The sequence below is a fragment of the Saimiri boliviensis genome, chromosome X (genome assembly GCF_048565385.1).
Source record: "Saimiri boliviensis isolate mSaiBol1 chromosome X, mSaiBol1.pri, whole genome shotgun sequence".
NCBI lineage: Eukaryota > Metazoa > Chordata > Mammalia > Primates > Cebidae > Saimiri > Saimiri boliviensis.
The window spans coordinates 19235013-19261872 of NC_133470.1; the positions used below are offsets into that span (position 1 = coordinate 19235013).

Genomic DNA, 26860 nt, shown 5'->3' on the forward strand with positions numbered 1-26860 from the left:
CCAGAGAGAAAGGTCAGGTGACCCACAAAGGGAAGCCCATCAAACTCACAGTGGATCTCTTGGCAGACACCCTACAAGCCAGAAGAGAGTGGGGGCCAATATTCAGCATCCTTAAAGAAAAGAACTTTCAACCTAGAATTTCATATCCAGCCGAACTAAGCTTCATAAGGAAAGGAGAAATAAAATCCCTTATGAAAAAGCAATTGCTGAGAGATTTCATCACAACCAGGCCTGCCTTACAAGAGCTCCTGAAAGAAGCAGTAAACATTGAAAGGAACAACCAGTACTAGCCAATCGAATAATGTACCAAATGGTAAAGAGCATCAACACAATGAGCAAACTGCATCAACTAATGCAGAAAACAATCAGCTAGCATCAAAATGGCAGGATCAAATTCACACATAACAATATTAACCGTTAATATAAATGGGCTAAATGCCCCAATCAAAAGACACAGACTGGCAAATTGGATAAAAAGTCAAAACCCATCCATGTGCTGAATCCAGGAAACCCATCTCACATGCAAGGACACACATAGGCTCAAAACAAAGGGATGGAGAAATATTTATCAAGCAAATGGAGAGAAAAAAAAAAGCAGTAGTTTTAATCCTAATCTCTGATAAAATAGACTTTAAACCAACGAAGATCAAAGGAGACAAAGAAGGGCATTACATAATGGTAAAAGGATCAATGCAACAAGAAGAGCTAACCATCCTAAATATATATGCACACAATAAAGGAGCACGTAGATACATAAGGCAAGTTCTTAACAATCCCCTTCAAAGAGACTTAGACTCCTACCCAATAATAGTGGGAGACTTAACACTCCACTGTCAATATTAGACAGATTAATGAGACAGAAAATTAACAAGGATATCCAGGACTTGAACTCAGATCTGGACCAAGCAAACCTGATAGACATTTACAGAACTCTCCACCTTAAATCCACAGAATATACATTCTTCTCAGTACCACATCACACCTACTCTAAAATTGACCACATAATTGGAAGTAAATCACTACTCAGCAAATGCAAAAGAATGGAAATCATAACTAGCAGTCTCTCAGACCACAGTGCAATCAAATTAGAACTCAGGATTAAGAAACTACCTCAGAACCACACAGCTTCATGGAAACTGAACAACTGGCTCTTGAATGTTGACTGGATAAACAATGAAATGAAGGCAGAAATAAAGATGTTCTTCAAAACCAATGAGAATGAAGACACAACATACCAGAATCTCTAGAACACATTTAAAGCAGTGTCTAGAGGGAAATTTACAGCAATAAGTGCCCACCATAGAAGCGAGGAAAGATCTAAAATTAACACCCTATCATCAAAATTGAAAGAGCTAGAGGAGCAAGATAAAAAAAAAAAAAAACTCAAAAGCTAGCAGAAGACAAGAAATAACTAAGATCAGAGCAGAACTGAAGGAGATAGAGACACAAAAAACCCTTCAAAAAATCAATAAATCCAGGAGCTGTTTTTTTTGAAAATATCAACAAAATAGACCACTGGCCAGATTAATAAAAAAGAAAAGAGAGAATAATCAAATAGATGCAATAAAAATGATAAAGGGGATATCATCACAGATTCCACAGAAATACAAACCACCATCAGAGATTACTACAAACAATTCTATGCACATAAACCAGTTAATCTGGAAGAAATGGATAAATTCCTGGATACTTGCATCCTCCCAAGCCTAAACCAGGAAGAAGTTGAAACCATGAATAGATCAATGACAAAGGCTGAAGTTGAGGCAGCAATTAATAGCCTATGAACCAAAAAAAGGCCAGGTCCATATGGGTTCACAGCTGAATTCTACCATACATACAAAGAGGAGCTGGTACCACTCCTTCTGAAACTATTCCAAACAATACAAAAAGAGGGAATCCTTCCCAAATCATTTTATGAGATCAACATCATCCTTATACCAAAACCCGGCAGAGACTCAACAAAAAAAAGAAAACTTCAGACCAACATCCATGATGAACATAGATGCAAAAATCTTCGATAAAATACTGGCAAACTGATTGCAACAGCATATCACAATCCTTATCCACACGATCAACTAGGCTACATCCCAGGGATGCAAGGCTGGTTAAACATATGCAAGTCTATAAACATAATTTACCACATAAACAGAACCAAAGATCACATGATTATCTCAATAGATACAGAGAAGGCCTTTGACAAAATTCAACAGCCCTTTATGTTAAAAACTCTCAATAAACTAGGTATCGATGTAACATATCTCAAAATAATAAAAGCTATTTACAACAAACCCACAGCCAATATCATACTGAATGGGCAAAAACTGGAAGCATTCCCTTTGAAATCTGGCACTAGACAAGGATGCCCTCTCTTACCACTTCTATTCAATATAGTATTGGAAGTTGTAGCCAGAGCAATCAGGCAAGAAAAAGAAATAAAGGGTATTCAATTAGGAAAGGAGGAGTCAAATTGTCTCTATTTGCAGATGACATGATTGTATATTTAGAAGACCCCATCGACTCAGCCCAAAATCTCCTGAAACTGATAAGCAACTTCAGCAAAGTCTCAGGATACAAAATCAATATGCAGAAATCACAAACATTCCTATACACCAATAAGACTTAAGAAGAGCCAAATCAAGAATGAACTGCCATTCACAATTGCTACAAAGAGAATAAAATACCTAGGAATACAACTAACAAAGTATGTAAAGGACCTCTTCATGGAGAACTACAAACTGCTGCTCAAGGAAATGTATGAGGATACAAACAAATGGAAAAACATTCCATGCTCATGGTTAGAAAGAATCAATATTGTAAAAATGGCCATACTACCCAAGTTGTTTATAGATTAAATGCTATCTTCAACAAGCTACCTATGACCCTCTTCACAGAACTGGAAAAAACCACCTTAAACTTCATATGGAACCAAAACAGAGCCCACATAGCCAAGAGAAATCTAAGCAAAAAGAACAAAGCTGGAGGCATCACGCTACCTGACTTCAAACCATACTACAAGGCTACAGTAATCAAAACAGCATGGTACTGGTACCAAAACAGAGAACAGAACAGAAGCCTCAGAGGCAACGCCACACATCTACAACCATCTGATCTTTGACAAACCTGACAAAAACAAGCAATGGGGAAAGGATTCCCTGTTTAATAAATGGTGTTGGAAAAAGTGGCTAGCAGTGTGCAGAAAGCAGAAACTGAACCCGTTCCTGACACCTTACATTAAAATTAACTCCAGATGGATTAAAGACTTAAACATAAGACCGAACACCACAGAAACCCTAGAAGAAAACCTAGGCAAAACCATTCAGGACATAGGCATAGGCAAGGACTTCATGACTAAAACACCAAAAGCATTGACAACAAAAGCCAAAATAGACAGATGGGATCTAATTACACTCCAGAGCTTCTGTACAGCAAAAGAAACAATCATTAGAATGAACCAGCAACCAACAGAATGGGAAAAAATGTTTGCAATCTACCTGTCTGACAAAGGGCTAATATCCAGAATCTACAAAGAACTAAACCAGATGTACAAGAAAAAACAAACAAACCCATTCAAAAGTGGGCAAAGGGTATGAACAGAGATTTTTCAAAAGAAGACTATGCAGCCAACAAACATATGAAAAAATGTGCATCGTCACTGGTCATTAGAGAAATACAAATCAAAACCACATTGAGATACCACCTTATGCCACTTACAATGGCGATCATTAAAAAATCTGGAGACAACAGATGCTGGAGAAGATGTGGAGAAATAGGAACAATTTTACACTGTTTGTGGGAGTGTAAATTAGTTCAACCATTGTGGAAGACAGTGTGGCGATTCCTCAAGGACCTGGAAATAGAAATTCCATTTGACCCAGCAATCTCATTACTGGGTATATATCCAAAAAAAAAAAAAAATAAATCATCCTATTATAAAGACACATGCACACATATGTTCATTGTGGCACTATTTACAATAGCAAAGACCTGGAACCAACCCAAATGCCCATCGATGATAGACTGGACAAGGAAAATGTGGCACATATACACTATGGAATACTATGCAGCCATAAAAAACGATGAGTTTGTGTCCTTTGTAGGGACATGGATTAATCTGGAAACCATTATTCTCAGCAAACTGACACAAGAACAGATAATCAAACACCACATGTTCTCACTCATAGATGGGTGTTGAACAACAGGAACACATGGACACATGGAGGGGAGTATCACACCCTGGGGGTCTGTTGGGGGGGCAATTGGGGAGGGACAGCGGTGGGTAGAGAGGCTGGGGAGGGATAAAATGGAGAGAAATGCCAGATATAGGTGATGGGGGGATAGAGGCAGCAAACCACATTGCCATGTATGTACCTATGCAACAATCCTGCATGTTCTGCACATGTACCTCAGAACTAAAGTGCAACAAAATACATACATACATATATATATATATAATATCAATACTTTATTTTATTTTTTTTAAGATAGAGTCTTTGTTACCCAGGCTGGAGTGCAGTGACACAATCTTCTTGGCTCACTGCAACCTCCTCCTCCTGGGTTCAAGCAATTCTCCTGCCTCAGCCTCCCAAGAAGCTGGGATTATAGATGTGCACCAAAACACCTGGCTAATTTTTTGTATTTTTTAGTAGAGATGAACTTTCACAATGGTGGCCAGGCTTGTCTCGAACTCCTAACCCCAAGTGATCCATTCATCTTGGCCTCCCAAAGTGCTGAGATTACAGGAGTGTACAGGCTCACACAACTGCACCCAGCCAATATGAGTACTTTAGAAAGCTTTAACTTTCCTTACCCAATCTTGACTATCCTATTATTACCCACTATTTGAATGACCTATTTTCTAATGTCACAAATTAGAAACCAGTTTGGCTTTACAGTGTTTGTCTACATTTACTCTTAGTTTACCTAGTTTTGACTTGCCATTTTTTCTTGCATCTCAGTCATGCCTTCTGTAATCATCTTCCTTCTTCAAGAGGTGTGTCCTTTAGAATTTCTTTACTGAAGGTCTATTGCTTGCATACTCTCTCAGTGTTTGTCCTGAGGGACTGTTTCCCATGAGCTAAATTAACTGACTCTCAAGAATGCCATTGATGGGGATAAAAGAGACGATTCATCACCTGGTTTCCACTTCCCATTGGTCTCAGTTTAACCCACAATGTGTTCTCTCTCTCTCTCACACGACTAGGTTGTGTCCAATGGAGTCATTGAGTGATGTTAGCAGGGGACCTCAGAAGGAAGATAAGAGGTTTAATGCTTAGGTGTGAAATACGGTGCTGTCAAGTTGTTCCTACAGTCAGGAGCACAGACTTCAAATTTGTTGAAATCTACGCAGAGCTCATCACGATAGTAGTAGCCTGTACAAGAATCAGGTAAAGCTGAGAGGATATGAAGTGGTACAAACTAAGTGGCCTATTTTTTGTGTGTTTTGTGATTTCCTCTCTTCTGTTTCTTTTTTGGTGAGTAATATTTGCAGAAAACATGTCGGTGAGAATCCTTTGAAACCTGGACTTAATGTACTTCCCTCCAAAAAGCAATTGTGTTTACTTGTGTGAGATTTCTAGACCTCTTAATCTCTGCCTATGAATTTTTTTTCAGTTTTCAGAAGTTTTGTGATTTCTAGATCTAACTTTGCATGAGTACAAGCTTGTGGTTATACATTTTCAGGAGAGACCCTGCCACTCCTATCAAAGACAAAAGGCTAAGAAAGCCAAATGTCCTCACCATAATTCTCTGTGAGTTGGGGTTTTCCCTATTTTCATAGTGAGTGAGTACAGCTTCTAAAAACTAGGCATAAAGAAAACTCCTCTCCAACTTTTCTCTTCGCTTAGGCTCTATCACTGTTCCTTTAAAACCCAAGGCAAAACTTTAGGCAGCCAAGGATCTGCAGATAACCTCAGGGCAGCTGCTGGCAGTAGCATTTTGTTCTCTCTGGACTTATGCTTTTGTTTCTTTTTTGGCCACTGAGGACTTCTTTCATTTTCTTGCTAACTCATCTACCTGCCCGTCTTTCTGTCTGTAGCATTTTTATGTACATTCCAACTTTTTAGGTATTCTGTACTGGGAGTATTTTTCCACAATATTATCTGTTTAGTTAAACCAATATCAAAGTGCTACTAAATTATGAGCTAACCATTAAGGAGTTAGCTATTTCTACTTTACAATATCTGAAAATTGATAAGCATGCTATTTGTATCTTTCTATTGCTAAGGCCAGCATTTCTAGTGCTAAGCTTTCTTGCAAGCATCCACAACAATTCTATTTCTTAGCATTCTTTTTTCTTTAAGGCTGAGGTTCATACTGCCTCATTCCCTACATTCTGTCCTGTTTCTAAAAACACATAGATAGGCCCTTGTTATTTTAAAAGGAAACAGGGGATATATCCTGGTTATCACTGTCATATAAAAAAAATCAACCCCAAACTTTATGGCTTCAAACAACAACAATCATTTTATGATTATATTATTTTATATTGTTCATTGTTATCTTTTATGGTTCTAAGGAGTTGACTGAGTTGAGCTGGGCAGTTTTCATTTGAGGTTTTTAACACAGTTGTAGTGACTAGGGTTGGAGTAAGCTCAAAGGTTTCTTCACTCACATGAAAGGTTGATGCTGGATGTCTGTTGGAACCTCAGCTGGGTTATGGTTAGAACACATACCTAGAACAAGTGGTCTCTCTATTTAGCCTGGGCTTCCTCTCAGCACTGTGGCTGGGTTCCAAGAGAGAGCACCCCAAGGAAGAGAGTGAGTTAGAAGCTGTATTGCCTTTTATGTTCTAACCCTGGAAATTGTCACTCTGCTACATTTTATTTGTTAGAAGAGAATTACTAAGACTGGTAAAGTTTGTCGGGAGGGGAATTAGGCTCCGTCTTTTTAAAGGAGGATCAAATAACTTCATGGACAACCACCACAGATTTAAATGGCTGAACATAGGAAAGTATCATATGTTTACAAATTGTAACAATTTTTTTTTTTTATTTCCATGGTCATTGCTCTTCAAATCCTGATCCTTGCTTTTGTTTCTCACAAGGCTTTGCTCCCTATTTTTTTTTTCTGAATCTTTATGTACATTCAAAATGTGAAGACATATTCAACCTACAATAATCTTTTAAATGTCTTTAAAGGACTATTTGAATAATCTTTACCTGATCTCTCGGCCTCTCATTTTATCCTCCTCCTCTACACTGACATACTTCCAAGCAGTATATCTGATCATGTCTCTCCCATGACGAAAAATCATGGGTGGTACTTCACTTCCAGCTCCTCAACATGGCACAAAAGGTCTTCCATGATTGGCCCCTTCCCCTCTTTTATGCCTCGTCTCTCATGTTTCATTTGCCCTTTACACTCTAGCAGGGCTAAATACCATGCCTTTTCACATCTCTGTGCCTTTAAACATGTTGATCCCCTGCCTAGAATACCTGTCCCTAACTTATCTGCCTGGAAATTGCATACATTCTTAAGGTGCATCCATAGAGATACAGGTGTTCATGTATCAGTAGTACCCATTTTTCAGTGTACTTGCTAGATCTAAAAATTTTTTTTTGTTAACCTCTGAGTCGAAATCTCTTATTCTCTACTTCTTCTTCTTGGCAGAATACAATAAATGTGTAAACTTTTTCCTTCTGACATCAGAAGCAGCACTTATCAAAGTCCTCGGTAAGAGCTCAGAAATTTTAGAGACCCACCAAATCTTCAAAGGACACTGGTCAATTTCCCTCAAGAATTGTCTCACATAATTTTGACCTGGTGACAGTCCCCACAGTCATAATCCATAGGGTCTCCAATTGTGAGAATATAGCTTTACAGATTTATCTAAAGTATCAACCAGAACCAAAACTTCCCTATAAAGGCATGACTTAAAAGAAACAAGTAACTCACCAATATAAAAGAAATGCAGCATCGTTAAAAAAGTAAATAGCATTATAGAATATAGCATATACAAATTTTAAACCATAAAAACTAGAGAGAAGAAAATTATTTAATTGGTAATTATTGACATATCATAATTTCAACTTTCCTATTGTTGGACATACAAATATTTCCTATTTTTCTTTATAAATAACATAGAAACAAACCTCTGAATGCACAAAAAATCATGTTCTCTTAATTTCTGATTATATCTTTTTGTATACATTGCTTCCCAGGAATAGAACTACCAAGTCAAAGGCTATGAGTTCTTTTAAGCTTCTTGATATACATTTCCGAACTCACCATTCTTCCCAACAATGTAGGAGATTTCTGTTTAACTGCACCCCCACCAGCTTTGACATTATTCTTTTTTGAAAAAGTCTTGCTAATTTGAAAATCAAAAGTAAAATCTTGTCTTAACTTATAATTCAATAAAATTGAGTGTTTTCCATATTTTTCCAGGATAGGAAATTAACTGCATCTTGAAGGATAAGATAAATTTAGGAAGGCTAAGACAAGATGGGTGAGAGGGATTGAATTGAAACAGTTTTTTAAAAGGACCCTTTGTAATTCAAATTAATTAATTTCCTCAAGAAGATAATTTGATATTCTTCAGGTTATTTTCAAAGATGGGAAAATTGTTACAGGCTGCCTCACTTTGATTTCAAATATACCACAAACAAGACTTTGTAACAGTTAAATCTTTATCCTCCTTCAGATTTCCACTTAAAGTATTCCTGTTCAATCTTATCCCTTGTGAGCAGAATGAGGTAGCTCATATTTATAGCATCTAATGGGTTCTACATGGCCTAATTATGGAAGGGAATGAAATTTAAATTTTCATAACTTGGTGCCAATTAAGCCATGTATTATAAATACATGTTTCATAAAGTTTCTGTTGTTGACTTCATGGCTTTTAATTATTTTCACTGAACTAGCTCTATATCTACTTATATAGAAAGTACCACACAGGGTGTGTTAATAAAATAAATATTTGGCTTCTTTGTTACTACCTCTTTTGAGACTCCTGGGAAATACTCAGACTCTGGTCCCAGAAATTAAGTGAACATACTCACTGAGCCACTTTTCATATTATCTCCTACCCCTGGACTTGCAAACTTTAATTTTTTAGGTCTCTTGGGAAGTGGTTCATTTAGAAGAAATCTTAGCCACCAACCTCAGCCAGCTGTTTCTCTTCCTAAGGTGTTTTCCTTTCCTATTTCAGTTTAATAGCTTGATTTGAATTAGACAGATTCCTTGGTTTGAAGTATTCATGTCATGTCAATGTCATCTGCTTTACTGTCTCCCAGGGAGATGGCCGTTTTGTTCCTTCTATTGGTCATTAAACCACTTTATTAAAGAAGATCCTGTGACATTAGAAGGATCAGGATTTATAGACTAGGGGAATGATTTTATAAATAGTATCTGTCCATCTGCTATACAGAATGTTCATATCCTTATAAAACATGTTTTTCTGTACCCAGATCTTCATTTACTGTTATTTTCTACCCACCTACTAATGCATGCATTTTGAATTTCTATCTTAGCTAAATATGCCTGTCTTTTTCTCTTCAGTACAAAACAACTTGTTCAAATCCAGAGGCCAACAGCTTTTACACAGTGTTAGAAAAAGAGTTTGCCCAACCGAAGAGCTATAAGCTATTTATTGTGTTATGGTGAACTAATTTAACTATTATGGGTCTCAATGTTCTCATAACTAAGTCAGAAGTTTGGAATAGATCATCTTAATGTTCAGTTGTGTTAGGGCATACGGTTCACCCTTATCAATGAGACAACTGATGACCAACCTCCCACAGACCTAGGACATGAACTCAAGGTGCCTGACTTCAGGTCCAGGATTTCAAGGCTCATTTCTAACACTTTATTCTGACAAAAATGAGTGACTTTAATTCATCTCATTTAAATGGGGTAGTAGAGGAGAGATGGGGTGATGAGGTGAGTAGTAGAGAAGAACTTTCTGGGTAGAGAAATTATCATGAAGAAAGACCTAAAAGCAGGACAGAGGTTGACTTATTTGATGAACTAAGAGAGTGTACATGACCACAGTGTAGAGACTGAGGAGGATAGAATAAGAGACCTGGCTGGAGAGGTGGCCAGGGGCCAGGGCATGTGTGACCTTTTGGTAATGTTAATGAGTTTGGATTCTTTTCAAAGTGGAATGAGAAGCCACTAAAAGGTTCAAAGAAGAAAAGTATCATGATCTGGTATTTGCTTCATCTAAGTTTCATCAGGGCTTTATGTTCAATATGTAATCTCCAACACATACCACACTGTCTGGTGCATAGTAGGCCCTCAACACATTTGAGGAATAAATAAGTGAATAGAATAATAAAATAATCAATGTAGTCATAATGTGAAGAATAAGTCAGAAGCATGGGAGGGGTGCTATTAGGAAGCTATTACAGTATTCTAGCCAGATAAGTCTGTGGTGGAAGCATTAAGAAAGGAAGGAAGCAGATAGATTTTAGAAGTGTTCTGTACATAGAACCTTCAGAACTTGGTCAGAGTGTGGAAGGCATTGAAGATGGCTTCTAGTTTTCTAGCTTGACATATTTGGTAGCTAGAAGTAGCGTTCCTTAAAATGAGGAAGAAAGGAGGAACAGATTTGAGAAAAGACCGAGGGCTTGAGTTTGAACATGATGAATTTGGATGCCTAGGAGAAGATAGCCAAGTGGAAATATCAAGTTATCAATTAGATGCATCAGGTTGGAGGTTAGAAAGGAGATTTGGGATAGAGATGTAAATTTGGGCACCGTCTGCAATTAAAAATTTTTAAAGTAACTATAGGCAAATGCTTGGAAAAGAGAAGCAGAACCTAGATTCAACATTTAGAGTTTTGGTAGTGAATGAAGGCCCAGGAAAGGAGATGAAAGAACTATGTCCAATAGAAGAGGTGGCAAAGTCAAAAAAGCAAGACATCCTGGAAGCAATTAAGAGTATTTTAGGAAGAAGGAGAAGCAGTTAACAGTAGAGAATTCTTTAGAGGGGAATAATGATAATATTCTGTGTCAAGGTAAGATTATATGTATTAGGTTGAATCCTGTTAAACTGCTTTTTTGTATTAAAAAATGGCCAAATATTGGCAACTCTGTATGGATAAACATAATACACAGTTTGCTTGAAAAGTATAAAAGTATATATTTCAGGGGAACATCTCTTCTATTACGTGAGGAACACCTGTAATGACAACTGTAATATCTTCTCTGCAACATGTCTGCCTATTTTTGTTTTTTGCTTAACTTCTTTTGGTAAATGTTTATTTACTTGGTTTTTATTCTAAAGCTTGGGGACGCCATCAAAACATTTTAAGCCGAGAGTGGCAAGATCTGAATAGGTTTTGTTTCATTTGACCCTAAACTAGTGAACCCATGTCTGTCTTCACCCATAGCTCTTTGCCTAGTGTGTATTTCACAGCAAGAATTTGATATTTTTTATATACCAGAGAGGTTCTTTCCTCAATGTGCAGCACAAACCCAGTCTGAAAATATTTTCACTAATATTTTAAAAAATTACTGACATTTAACCCTCACCATATAAATTATACAGCATCTTCAGCTTACCTATCATTGCTCTAATTATCTAAACCATGACTTTTGCCATTTCAGTGTAGAAATGTCCTGAGTTGCAGAGTCAAGGCTGGTTTCATTTTGATGTCAAGACAGACATTGAACTGGGAATTCAGAATCCTGGCATCCGTTTGCTACAACATGAGCAAATTCACATGACCTCTGAAGGCTTCAATTTCTTTACTTTTTTTTTGGTTATAATTCTTTTAAAAATAACTAGATTGAACTAGATGATTTTTTTTTGTTTTCTTTTAGCTCTAGCATTTTATGCTTCTATTAATGATTTGACATTTAGATAGAATATTAGTTTCTTTGTTTTGGCGTATTTTCCTCAGCCCAAAGAAAGCCCCGTGACTAGTGTTCATTTTCCCTAGACACCCTCCCTAGATACTCTCCTAGCAGCTTGGTTCCCCGAAAGGCTCTTTTGTTGCCTTCTCAGAGTGTCCAGCCAAGACAGAAAATGATGGATCCCATTTATTTTTTTGTCTTGTAAAAGTTGTAAACTAGCTACCTGCTGGCCAGGACCTGAGGCCAATGTCAACATGCTTTGTTTATCCCCTCAAGTACTTTTTAATGTGAGCCAATGCTCTAAAATTGGGAGATTTCACATAAAAATGTAGATTTTTAGTTTCCTTAAAAACTCAAGATCTTTGGCCACATGGGGTTGGCATTCTTTTAGGACAACAATTGGCTGGGTCTGAGTAGCAGTGGCCCCCCTTTTGGACTGGAATTTCATTCTCTAGTTCATGACTCACCAGTCTGTGCTGCTCTTTTGTGCCCTGCCCTTCTCCCACATTTACTCACTTTATCAATCATTGTAGATATTTGGGTTTGATCCACACAGGATGACCCAAGTTGGAAAGGCATCTCAATGATGAAATTTCAACGCAATATGAACCCTGTCCAGGTATGCAGCTCAGTTTCTCATCTCTTTTTGCTGAGACCTCCAAGAGTCATAAACTACTGGTCAAAGCATTATTTAAAAATAGTAAGCAAATTAAGGGAGCAGTACTTTGCTGTGTTTGCTCATGGTTTTCACAAATGCCCCAGATCAGTGTTTCTCAGCCCTGGCTATGCACTGGAGTCATCTGAGGTGGTTTAAAAAAATATCCATATCTAAGTTTTACCCTAGAAAAACTAGATCAGAATCTCTAGGGAGAGGCCCAAGCATGAGTATTTTTTTTTTTTTTTAAATCAGATGTCCTAATGTACAGCCAGGGTTGAGAAACACCACTACAGAAGCTGCAAATCCACGAGTACTGACATCATCAGCCTAGAGAAATCCTCAAAAAGTCTGGGGAGTTATTTGTGGCTGGTTTTACAGCCTTTATGGTGTCAGTAAAACTGCACCCAAGAATAGCCTCCTCCTCACAAACTGGAATGCCCATCTGGCTGGTGCACTTCCAGCATGGGCCATTTAATCTGTACTACCTCCTTTCATTTATGTGAAAAATGTAGGGTGGAGTAGCGGTGGGAGAAGGCCTAAATCTAGTGTTGACAGGTGAAAACGGGAAGGGAGAGATGGAGGGCTGGTGTCTTACACTCCAAATGGCATTTCATCTATTATGAAAACAAAAATAGTTTCATGATCTTAGCTTTTAAGATGATTGAGGAAAGAGTGAAAAATAAACTGGTGGTAAGACAGACAAAAACATAAGTTAAGAAGAAGTTGATTCTATTTGAAGTGTTTGTTTTCTTTCAAGTGTCCCCATTTGGGTTACTTTGATCTGGAACATCTGAAAGATGACTTCCCTCTTGGAGCGTTGTTAAAAATTTAAAAGAACAGGGAAAAATCCAAAGCAATGCCAAACTAATCATTGTTTCCAAAGTTTCCATAGATATTATTTTTCCAAATGACCCAGAATAATAGGGTGAGAAGAAGTGCTTTAAACAATAGCGATTCAATGACATTTTCCTTGTCTGCCTTCCCTGTAACATCAGAACAATAGACTTTGAATCCAAGCCTAATATGGAATTGAAAAATTGCAGACTTAGGGTTTATGATGAACACAACCCAGCTGGAGCATTCAATGAACGATGGCAGGAGGGTTTGGTGAAGCCAATCTGGCCTGCTGTGGTTCTACCACAAGGGAAGATGGGTTTTAAAGGACACAGCCTAATTTCTCTCTGCAGCTGGGTGTCATTGACTAATGAAAATATATTGGCATGCTGCTCATGGGTTATTGTTCCATGTAACTGCACCTCTTAGCTGGGGATTTGTAAGCAGACCACGATTGAAAGCAATATGACTGTGCTTGGTTATTAAAATATTCCAAATACAGCCTGCCCTATTTATTGGAAACAAAGTTTGACAAGATTATGTTGATGTGAGGAGCAGATAATGAAACATCTCTGTGCATAGGCACTGCCAATGTCAACCTGGCAGAATTACAGTCCTTAAATATATATATAGGAAAATGAAATACAACTATTAATACTTCCAGGAAGTGATACAGTGTGAGAAAAGAAATAGACATGAGGAATAGGATCCTGGTCTACTTCTAACAGGCCAATTTATCATTTTTACAAAATGGCTGCATGTCTCATTTGTGGAAACTCTTCAAATAATGAGAAAAGCATAAACGCCTCTAAACCTCTAAAAATCAGGCACGTTTAAACAAACATGTTCAAAAACCTGATGACTAAATTAACATTTTAGAAAGGCTTCATTTTTTATGGGTAACTTCTTCTAGGCTGATCTAAGCTCTAGCCTATTTATTTATTTAGTAATTTAAAAGCACACTTGTCTGGGCACAGTGGCTCATGCCTGTAATCCCAGCACTGTAGGAGGCCAAGGCAGGTGGATCATGAGGTCAGGAGTTCGAGACCAGCCTGGCTAGCACGGTGAAACCCTGTCTCTACTGAAAATACAAAAAATTAGCCAGGCATGGTGGTGTGTGCTTGTAGTCATAGCTACTTAGGAGGCTGAGGCAGGAGAATTGCTTAAACCCAGGAGGCAGAGGTTGCAGTGAGCTGAGATCATGCCACTGTACTTCAGCCTGGGTGACAGAGTGAGACTGTCTCAAAAAACTAAAAAAAAAAGAAAGTACACTTTATTAACTTGAATAATTTAATTTTCTTAATTTAATCTTCTTTTGCTTTGTATTGTTTTTGAGAGAAATGTCTAAAAGCAAAAAAAGATAAATGTCCAGAGAGGCAATATTCACCTTAAAAAGCACATAAAACAACAGAAAAGGCATTAATCTAAGAATCAGAGGATCTGAGTTTTAATCCGAGGTTTGCCTCTAGCTGGAATTGTAGAAAAGTTGCTTTCATATTTTATGCCTAATTTTCACACCTACTTGTCATATTTACTGTCTGTATTTTTGCATTTGACAATATTTTTCTGTAAATATTTTAGGAATGCGTGTCTTGTATTCAGCAAATTTATGCATTTCTAGTATCTGATTTCTTATGATTTACATCCATTTAAACATGGAGGGCTATGAACAATCAGAACTTTCCTGGTGCTGAGGCCTTTGGGTCCCTCGCCCTTCAGTTTTCCCTCTCTCTGACTTTTGCTCTTTCCTCAATGTCACTTATTCTAAAGTACCATGCTTTCAGCCCTTCATCCTTTCTTGATCCCCTTCTTTTGCCCCTTAGTCTCCTTACTCTTTGCCCTTTAGCAGTCCCCTCTCTGAGGTGGGCAGCCCAGGGATGCTTTTTGCAGGCTTGAGCTCTCCCCCCTGCCCTTGATGGAGCAAAGTCAATTGTACTTTGCTTAAAATGCTGTTTTAAAGGCAAAATGAAAACCACTCAACTAAAATTTAAAAGTCTTCAAAAGGCTGTTAAAAGCATCACATTCAATTATAAAATGGTCTGAACTATACAGTCCTTTTAGAAAGACATTTTTAAATAAAGCAATAAGTTTGGCTAATTGGCGAACTGCTCATTTGCTGAATTAATTTTCAGTGAATTGCACTAGAGTCAAAACTGGTCTTAGTTTTGCTCTTCTCTTTCCTTCTTTCTATCCTGCAGCCACTTCCAATTTTTTTCCCACCAGCTTCAGTCAATGTTTAGTTTGCTGATGATAACTTCTGGTATTGAATGGAATAAAGCAGTTGGCAGGAATGTGTAGAAGATAGAAAAAAGGAACATGGCTTGATTGCAGCAGTTTCCAGTGTCCCAAGTAGGGTCTTCCAAAGCCTCTTTCAGAGTTTGATTCAAGAGCCGAATTTGATCAGGAACATTCTGGGGTTGCAAGGAGAGGTCTTAAAATGTGCTACCACTTGAAATTACTTTTCTGAGTGAATAAGGATTCTTTCAATATGGTGTAATAAAAAATAAAGAAAAATTGAATGTTGAAAATGATGTGTTGACACCCATAACCACCAATTTAAAAAACTTCCAGAAATCTTATATTTCTCTTGGATTAGATGTTGTAAGTAAATGCTGCACACAATACTCATAAAATAATTTTATGCTAATAAAGTGCAGCCTTTATCAGTTATATATATTGAGGTTACATAAGATTAGATTCGGGGGAAAATGGTTTTGTTGTTAATAAATGCTTAAGAACCACTGATAATATAAAGAAGAGAGCTCTGGACTTGGAAAATGACTGTTTCACATCCATAATCTACTAGTAACTAGCTCAGTGACCTGGAGCAAATCATTTAAAAGTTTTGGGCTTCAGTTTAAATTTATGTCACAAGGGAGAATTGTGTTAGCATCTTTTTTGGAAAGCAAATAAAAATAACCTATATGAGTGATATGGTTTGGATTTCTGTCTCTGCCCAAATCTCAGGTCAAATTGTAATTCCCAGTATTGGAGGATGGCCTGGTGGGAGGTGACTGGATCATGGGGGTGGATTTCCCCCTTGCTATTCTGGTGACAGTGAGTTTTCATGAGACATAGTTGATTAAAAGTGTGTAGTACCTCCCACTTCACTCTCTTCCTTCTTCAACTATAAAACATGTCTACTTTTCCTTAGCTTTCCACCACGATTGTAAGTTTCCTGATGCCTCCTCAGCCATGCTTCCTGTACAGCCTGCAGAACTGTGAGCCAATTAAACCTCTTTTCTTTAGAAACTACCCAGACTCAGGTATTTCTTCATAATGTGAGAACGGACTAATACAATGAGGAATAAGAATCCCAGAAGACATATGAATGTTTAAAAAGAAGCTGGTTGTTGCAAAGAAATGTCTAGTAGGTGACAAATATGGAGAAATGGTCTTTGTCTCAGATTAATTTCATCTCATTTGTCTAATCTCATCTCAGCTATGTAACACTCGCTTGCTCTTTCTTTACCTCAGCTAGTAACCCTACTTAACCATGTTGCTCAGAAATACATAAAAGCCAATATGAGCCAGTATAGAGAATTCATGAATACCCAAGGGTACCATTGCAAGGACTATTCTATTCCTGCTTATGAGGACCTTGAAGTTGAGTTTCACTAGATGTCAAAGATACATAATGAGATTCTCTCACATCCCACATTCGTAAATACCACTCTTCTATAGCATGTACTTTCCTCAGTGAAATTCAGATTCCTCAGAGGAGTTATTGCCTGAGCAATCCTGAGAAGAAAATAATAGCCTCATAAGTGTTTAGGTACTTCCTCAGCCTGCCTTCCTTGCTTGGTAGGCAGCCTTGATTCAAATTCCTACCCTATACAAATTACAAGTTACTAAGTATCCTGGATCTGTAGAAGCATTCTAGCAGTGTCAGAAACTTACATATTAAATCCTAGGCTGCTGAAGGTCTTTTGGGCAGTATTAAAGGCTCAGACTCTAAATTTAAATACCTAAATCTGAAAGGTGGCTCTGTATTTACTACCTAGGCATCCTTAGGCAAGCTAGTAAACTTGAGGTACATCCATAATAAAGTGGGAATAAGAAAAAACTTCTAGGTCCAATATTATATTCTAGTTAAATCACTAAAGTCAATTGGCTGAACAGCTGATTTGTTGAATAAGAGTATTTTTCAAGTGACCTATTAGCCTCATTTACCAAATTCATCACTTTGTCAAAAACTTGCTTCCTCATTATTAAATCTAAATCACACTGCATTTAATATTGAATAGGATTGTTCTAACAGCTTTTGAAAATTTCTGTGACTTTTACTTGACTAGTTTTCATTCTGTCTATATAGCAGCAGTTTTAAGGTATATTTAATTTGTTACAAACTAAGACTGGTAGGGTGGTTTGATATTTGTACAAATACATTTAGTAATCAGAAAATGTATTTTTTTCTATTATACAACATTTCAGAAGTTCATGTGGGATTTAAAAAAATTTTATATTGAATTCCTTTGGATCTTCTGGAATGTCATTTTCTCTTTTACTCTGCTTTTACCATTTTTAGGATTTTAAAATCAGAGTTTCAAGTAGGATATTAACTTCTGTTTGGCCATTTGAAGAGCCAGATACTTGGCAAATGCATTTTCAACACATTGTGCTGCTTCTATTAAGTTCAACACACATTTCTTGAGTGCCTATAATGTGCTATCCTTGGCTCTGATCATACTATGAGGACAAGACAGACAGGGGCCTGCATGCTCATTTCCCATTCCAGTGAAAGGTATCAGCAATAAATAAAAGGTGATAGCTCTTATTAAGGAAACAGAACTGAGTGTCAGAATAGACAGTGCTACAGGGCTGGAGCAGACAGGGGACTGCTATCTTAGGTAATAAGGTAGTTAGACAAAGCTTCTAGGGGGTGAATACACTGAGCTCAGAAGAGGGCCTTTGTTGGGAAGGGTAGTTATGAGCCATGGAGCAGAAAAATATTGGTGGGGTGAGACAAGAACCAAAAGCAGTGGCCAAAGACAATATTCATTAGCTTTGCTATTGTGGTTGAGGGTTGCCCAGCGTAAATGTATCTCTTTTCATTGCGGTATGTTCAGTTTACATATGACCATTCATATAAAGACTGGATGTTTGTGTGCTATTTTTCCTTCTTATGCTATATAAATGTTAAATATTGCCTATATTCAGAAACACAGCAGCACCATGGAAACAAAAGATAGATATATATATGTATATGTGTGTGTACATACATATATATATATATACATATATGTGTGTATATATGTATGTATATGTGTGTGTATATATATACATATATGTGCGTATATATATACATATATGTGTGTATATATGTATATGTGTGTGTATATATATATATACATATATATGTGTGTGTGTGTGTGTGTGTGTGTGTATATATATATATAACAATCAATCAAGTTGGACATTTTTGGCAAAAGGTTTCCAGTGTACACTTTCATTGATACAGTTTTAAAATGCCGTAGCAGCATTTTAGTGCCTGATTAATGGGTTTATGTACTTCAAAGCCTGCTTCAAACTATAATGTCTTTGGAAAAAAATACTGAAAAGATGCTTCAGAAAAGCTCATCAGCATTATTTCACTTACCAAACTTTCTTGTGCTAATCTTCACTCTAACAAAAATGTCAATGGATACTAATTCTACAGTGGTTTATGTAGGTAAAAGCCTTTTATTTCAGTACAAAATATATATATATTGCCCACAGAATAAAATGAAAAATAAGATACAAAAACACATTATAGAGCCATTTTAAAAAATAGGTGGGGGATAACTCAGAATCATGTCTGCTCCTTACAGAGTGTGTAACTTGGCATAAGAGTTAATCACAAAAAGAAGGGTGAAGAGCCACTTGGGAATTTCTCAGACAAAGCAATGTATCACACAGAGGGTCAGTGAAGTATTGGTGCTGTTTGAGAGTTTATGAGGGGTTGAAATAGCACTACCCTGGAAGCTTTATTTCAGTGGATGGGAGACTTGCCTGTGCATCTGTGTCACGTGGGAAGCTTACTAAAAACAGAGATTTCTGGGCCTTATCTCAGACTTGTGGGTCACAATCTTAAGAGCAGAGCCACTTAAAAAAAAAAAAAAAAAAAAAATACTTTCCAGGTGATTCTGATGCATGCACAGGGAGCAGGCTTATATTGAGAAACCATCTCTGTATGTTGAGAGAAAAAAACCAAATCCATAAAAGAGAATTCTAGAATAGCTTGCAAACTGTGTTTCCAAAGAAGGATGACGGGGTCACCTGAATCAGTAATGGAGATGGCAGTGGTAAGAGGGAGGCCAAACCACAGGGCTTTGAAGTTCTGGCCCTACTTCACAAAGTAAATTCATTTTTATCTGTTTTAATGTTTTTTTTTTTTTTTTCATGTTGAAACATTCTGGTCTTGTACTTAGTAGCATTAAAGTCATATGCACCCAGACATGTTGTTTAGAGGACAGACGGTAGCAGAAAAGCTGTAGGATATTGTAAAGCAGGCCTGACATAGGGAGAGATCTCAGGCTGGATTTGTTTTAATTGTATGTAAACAAAAGGTTTGCGGGCCCTCATTTCCACATCAACATTTTCCTTCTCGTCCAAAGCTCTGATCGCTGTTGGAAGGGCCTAATAATTAAACTAAGCTCTTGACAGGAGAGCTGTCCATGGTTGGGTCCAAAACAGTTCTTGGGATACAGGCACCATGCCATTCTTGCTAGGCTTCCATAAGTGATGTAGAAGCTGCTGTTTACAGGAGGTCCTTGCTGCTTGGTGACAAGCAGGCTAATTCTTAACAGCTCCTTGGTGCAGGGATGAAGTGTGGGACTCACCAGCACCTGGTTGGATAGTTTTGGGAACTGGTGTTTGCTCCCTGGTTCCAGCAATTGGTGGCTATCACTTGAACAGAGACCATGATGTTTCTTGAGTGCTGACCCAACTCCTCTCTTTGGGGCTACTTCATTTAGTCCTCTCATCTTTGCCTACCAGCCTCTCTTCTGGGTAATGTTTCTCTTTATTTTTCCCCCCTCTTTTTGGGAAGCCCTTGTCTAGACCTGTGATGAATGGTCTGACCTTTCTTCCGTTCTCCTTTGATTAAGACATAAACTTTAGGTCTTCTTCCTTCAAGGTTTGACCTTTTGGATTCCAAAACTTTTAATCCTTGTTTATCAAACATCTTGGACTTCAAGTGGCCATGGTATATTTTCATGGGGGGTGAGTGAGGAATGGCAATTATGTGAACAAGAAAGGAATTTCTAAACAACGTATTAGTTAATTTCTTTAAATAGTACCCTACTGTTGTGACAGGGACCCATTATTGAAGACAGAAGAAATGTTTTGAAAATATAGTAAATAACATTTTTTAAAGCCAGCAATAATAATAATGTTAATAAAACCGCAGAAACGAAAGGGTGTGCCCTGTTGTGGAGGAATTTGAAATGAAGAATCATTTTATGAGCAGAACTTTGGATAGGTTGAAGTAAGGCCAGAGTCATCATGGTAGGTTTGGGTGTCAAACTAATAGAGAAAGCCACATATGAAAAAAAGAGTTCCATGTTTACTCGAGAATTGGCAAGAACTATTACTGTATCAACTATGTGTGTATATACAATTGTATTCATAATATGTATATACAATAGGTAGACAATATAATGGCTATTCACAGACATTAGCTAGTGGCTACAGTAGGAGGAAAGAGAAACAAATCTATTTTATTGTCTTGTCTCTTTGTGGATAAATTTCCTTCCATAAGATATTTGTTGTTTAAGTAAAGCCCTGCAATGAACAGAGGTATTAGCCTAAGAAATGTTTTGAGCAATTTGCCAAGGACTAAACTTTTGAGTCTATGCCAGGCAATTCTTGTCAATAGCTTGCCTGAGAGAAACAATATCTGCAGAAGCATTATTTGAAGGACATGGAATCCATTCATTTCTCTCAGAAATTCTCAATGAAGCTGTGATGTTCACTTGGGATATTGGAAATCTTTATTGTATAAGGTGTAAGGAAGGGGTCCAGTTTCAGTTTTCTGCATATGGGCACAGGGAGGGGAATATTACACAGTGGGGCCTGTCAGGGGGTTGGGGATCAGGGGAGGGATAACAGGAGAAATAGGTAACGTAGACGACGAGTGGATGGGTGCAGCAAACCACCACAGCACATGTATACCTATGTAACAAACCTACACATTCCACACATGTATCCTAGAACTTAAAGTATAATTAAAAAATAAGTACATGAGAAAAAAGAGAATTCTTTACTGTGTAAGACTGTCCTATGCATTTTAGTATCTTTAAAATTCCCAGAATTTTCCCACTAAACACCAGTGATGCTCACCTTATATCACTGTGACAAGTAACAATTTCCCTCTTACAGTTCCAAAGCCAAAGCACCCGTGCTTAGGTACCACTGCTACCCAACCTAAAATATATTAATTGATACAACCCAATAGACTCATAGCTGGTATTAAACTTTCTGAGTCACAACTCTAAGAATCTTTTCACTATGTTTACCATAAAGATACTTTTGTCAGCACAATTAAACTCTGATCTTTCTGAGACAGAATTGGGAGATGTTTTGTCCTCTGGTCTCAGTAGCAGTGGTGTTTATCCTGAGTAACTAGTTTACTTTTTCCCATATAGATTTTGCATAATTTGAAAGCGTCCATTTTCCTATGGGCATTTGGAAAGCTGAGAAGCCTAAAGTGTTGCTCCACCTCTGGCATGAACATTATTGCGTTCCAATCTTACTTCTGGTTCCCTATTTGTTTCCTGACATTATTTGACCTTTGACTCATATTTTTCATATTTTAATGGGTTTTTATTTTGCTATGTTACAGGGATTTTGCAAATGGCTTGAAGTTCTTTAGGAATCAAGGTAAGATAAAAATGTGTGCATATATTCACATATATTCATAGAGTTCATGGAGTGTGAAATTTGTGGGATGTAAATGTAAGCGTATTTGTGATAGCCAAATATTTTTACTTTCTCTATAGTAACAACAGTTGGAAATGAAAGTAAAACCGTATAGGAGAACAGCTAAATTAGAGAATTTAATTATTACAACAGCACAATTGTTTAATTTGCTAATTGTACTTTCTTGGTACATAATCCTCATACATTATAAAGAGTATAACTTGATGCTTAGCAGGGAGCTTATCAATTATTTTGCCTCCACTAATTATCTAATTTTAGCAGAGTCACAGACTTAAGGGAATAAATCAGATAATTCACATTATGGCATGTATAGGCCAACAATATTAGTTTATTGTATTCACAAATCATTATTTGTATGTAAAATGAAGTGTTTAATTATTTTCAGCTACTTATAGTTCTAAAATTCTCAACAGCTAAAAAAGATAGACCAACTTTCCCCTGAAGGTGTTTGTAATCAGCACTTCTATCTAAAACGTTAGAACATTTGTGAGAAGAAGTAACTGGGTGGAGAGATGGAAACAAATATTTCTCATATTCAAAGACCCTCTGACCACAGGAAGTTTTACTAATTTAATTGCTATTGGCTTGGACCATGGAACAGGTAAAGTTCAAAATATGAAAACTCAGGCAACAATACAAGATGCTTGTGTACTTAAATTACATGTTCTTGAAGGTCAGAATACTTTTATTTACAAAGATCTCCATATCTTAAGTAGGAAAATGTTCAATATTGATCTGAAAATATAATGGCTAGGACACTTATTATTTTGGTCACTGAAAAATAGAAATAAGTCAAACCCAAAACTTCTTTTACAGTTCAGGAAACCAGATGCTCAAAAACAGAGGAAAGAGAAACAGAAAATATTTGAGCTAAAATTCAGGGAAATTTCTGACTCGAAGCTGTGTGAGTGTGTGTGCCTGTGTGCGTGTGCATGTATGTGCCTGAATATGTTTTCTCTTATTGTCTCTTCTACTGACATTGAAACAGTGTTTTTGATTTGGACAGAAAGAACATGGCTGAAAAACACAGCTTTGCAAATCCAAATTACAAGGTACAGACTGTTATTAGGATGTTAGACTAGACAGTGGCAGCAGGACAAGGCAAACAGGTCACAATGAAATTCAACAATAAAAAGATATGCTGCCAAGAGACAACTCATTGAGCTGCTAGCCTTGTTTTCTCCCCCATAATAAAATGATTTTGGAGAGACTGCTCAGCCAGAAAGGTAAGCCATTTGCACAATTTAAAAGTGCCAGTCATCTGTAAGGCCAGAAGCCAAGACAGAGGAAATTTATGAGGAAGAATGGGATTGTCACTTAGAAGTCAGAAGAAGATAAGAGAAAGACAATGGAGCCTCTATAGCCAAATTAATTATTTAGGGGCTTGAGTTCAGTTTCTGGACTTTCCCTGTCCTGAAGCTTTTCTCTCTTCCTTCCTTTGGCCTGCCTTTTAACCATTAAACAGACCATTTGAATCAACAGGGGGAAAAGAGTAGGGGAATTATGCTAATTATGTCTGTCTTGCAACAGTGATTCACCCAAAGCAATGCAATTCAAAGATAGAGCCAATAGTCAAGTTTTGCTCTTTATCTTTCTATTTCAGTTTTCTTCAAAATCAGATAATGATCATTTAATGATTTGCCAATCTAGAATATAACTGTGGCACTTATGCATGCAGGTGTAGGCATGGAGCTCCTCTGAGAAGTATGCAAGACTTAAATTGACCTATTTTCTCAGAAATAGGGACAACTTGTGAAGCAGAACCTATCAATGTGGGCTGATACACAAATTGCCCAGTTGGACAAATGTATTTGTACATGTGGACATTATGATGAAGGACTAGGATGAATCATTCTGCCATGTCACTTGCCCTAAAAATACTTTCAGCCTGCTATGTTAATTTTAAAATAATAATCATTTTAAAAGTAACTTTTTAAACTTTAGAGCAGTGTTGGATTTACAGAATTAGAATTATTAGAAACATAGCACAGAGAGTTCCCATATGCCCCCATCTAGATTCACCTATTATTAACATCTTTAGTATGGTACATTTGCCATCATTAGTAAACCAATACTGATACTTGATTATTAACTGAAGTCCATGCATTATTCAGATTTCCTCAAATTTTCCCTAATGTCCACTTTCTGTTCCAGGCTCCCTTCCAGGATGCCAGATTACATTTAATAGACATGTTTCCTTAGGCACTTCTAGGTTGTGAAAGTTTCTCCAACTTTAATTATTTTTTGACTGTCTTAACAGTTTTGAGAATTACTGGTCTGGTATTTTGTAGAATGTCCCTCAGTTATGATGTCCTTCATAAACATCAACTAAACCCATCATCAGTTGGGATTTGTCTGGTGTTTTCTCATGATTAAACTGGGCTTATGGGTTTGTGGGAGGAAGATCACAGAAATAAAATGTTATTCTCAACACATGATTTCATGAATACAGGCTATCAATATGACTTTCCACTGTCAATACTGATAATCACCAGACTGGCATATTTATCAAGTTTCTTCACCATCAAGTTACTCTTTCTTTCCCCCCTCCCTTTCCATATTATACTCTATGGAATAAAGTTACTATGTGTAACACACACTAAAGGAGTGAAGAGTTGTGCCGCACCTCCTTAAGGGCAGAGTATCTGTAAATTATCTGGAACTCTTCTGCTTGGGAGACGTGTTTACTATGCCCCATTTATTTAATTATTTAATCACTTAGTTATATCAGTTTGGATTCATGGATATTTATATTATAACTTGGGTTGGGTTATAACCCAATATTACTTTATTGCTCAAATTGCTCCAGCTCTTTCAGTTGGCTCCTGTACCCCCATGTTATACCCCCATCATTCGCTGTTCCTTTTCTTTTGCCTTTTTTACTTTCTGGAACTATGAGATGCTCTAGGTTCATCTTAATATAGTAGATTACACTGATTGATTTTTTATATTGAACTACCCTTGCATACCTGGAATAAATCCCACTTGATTATGATATACAGTTCTTATTTAACATTACTGGATTCGCCAGTATCTTGTGGAGGATTTTTGTGTGTATGTTAGTAGTTAATTAAATTTATTTTATTTTTTGAGACAGAGTCTTACTCTGTTTCCCAAATTGGAATGCAGTGGTGCAATCTCAGATCACTGCAACCTCTGCCTCCTGGGTTCAGGCAATTGTCCTGCCAAAGCCTCCCAAGTAGCTGGGATTACAGGTGTGTGCCACCACACATGGTTAAATTTTGTATTTTTAGTAGAGACGGGATTTCACCATGTTGGCCAAGCTGGTCTCAAACTCCCGACCTCAGGTGATCCACCCATCTCAGCCTCCCAAAGTGTTGGGATTACAGGTATGAGCCACCACACCCAGCTGCCTAATTATTAACAGGTCCATTACCTCACATAGTTACTTTTTTGTGTTGAAAATACTTAAGATTTACTCTCTTAACAGCTCAAATATAGGATACATTATTCTTACTTATAGTCCAGGCTGTACATTAGATCTCTAGAACTTACTTAACTACAAGTTTGCATGTATGTTGATGAGATACTAGCCTAAGGTTTCCTTTTTGGCAATGTCATCTCGTTTTAGTATTGGGGTAAAGGTACCCTGACAGAATGAGTTAGGAAGTGTTCCTTCTGCTTTTCTGCTTTCTGGGAGAGATTGTGGAGTACTGGTATTATTTTTTCCTTATATGTTTGATAGAATTTACCAGTGAAACTATCTGGGTTTGATTATTTCCTTTTTTGAAAGACTATTTTAGTGATTTGTTTTTTGAAAAATGGATAATAGTCCTATATCTATTTCTTTTGTGTGTGTTTTAGTAGTTTGTATCATTCAAGAAATTAATCCATTTCATCTAATTCATCAAATTTGTGGACATAGAGTTGTTCAGAATAGTGTATTCCTGTATTAACTTTGTATATTCATGGAACAGTAGAGATGACCCTTCTTTCATTTTTAGTATTGATAATTTATTTCTCTGTTTCTCTCTCTGTTAGCTTTGTTAGGGTTTTGTTTACTGATTTTTTTTTCAGAGAAACTGTTTTTGGTTTGTTAACCTTCTCTATTGTTTCCCTGTTTTCAATTTCATTGATACAGGCTCTAATTTTTATTTCTTTTTTTCTGCTTGATTTAGGCTTAAATTACTCTCATTTCTCTAGTTTCCTAAGGTGGAAACTTAGGTTACCAATTTTTCAATCTTTATTTTTTTAAATATATGCATTTAATGCTATAAAATTTTATCTAAGCATTGCTTTTGCTGCATTTCACAAATTTTGACACGTTTTAGCTTCATTTTCTTTTAGTTCAAAATATTTTAAATGTTTTAAGATACTTATTTAAGTCTTGTGGTATTTACAAGTGTGCTAATCTACAAATATTTGGGAATTTTCCAGGTATCTTTGTGTTACTGGTTTCTAGTTCAATTTCATTGTTTTCTGAGAACATACTTTACATACCTTTTACTCTTTTAAATTTGTTAAGGTATGTTATATGGTGCAGAAGGTGGTCTGTGTTGGTGCATGTTCTATGTAAACTGGAGAAGCATGTGTATTCTGCTGCTGTTGGATGGAGTCCTTCATAAATATCAATTAAATTAAGTTAACTGATAGTGCCATTTAGGTCAACTGCAGCCTTAATTGATTT

At 36.9% G+C, this 26860-nt stretch overlaps 1 long non-coding RNA gene across 3 annotated transcripts in view; it reads right to left on the minus strand.

Annotated features, from left to right (window-relative positions):
• The window catches only part of LOC141582777 (uncharacterized), a 1185669-nt gene that overhangs the window by 150118 nt on the left and 1008691 nt on the right, over positions 1-26860 (minus strand). The gene's annotated exons all lie outside the window — the stretch shown is intronic.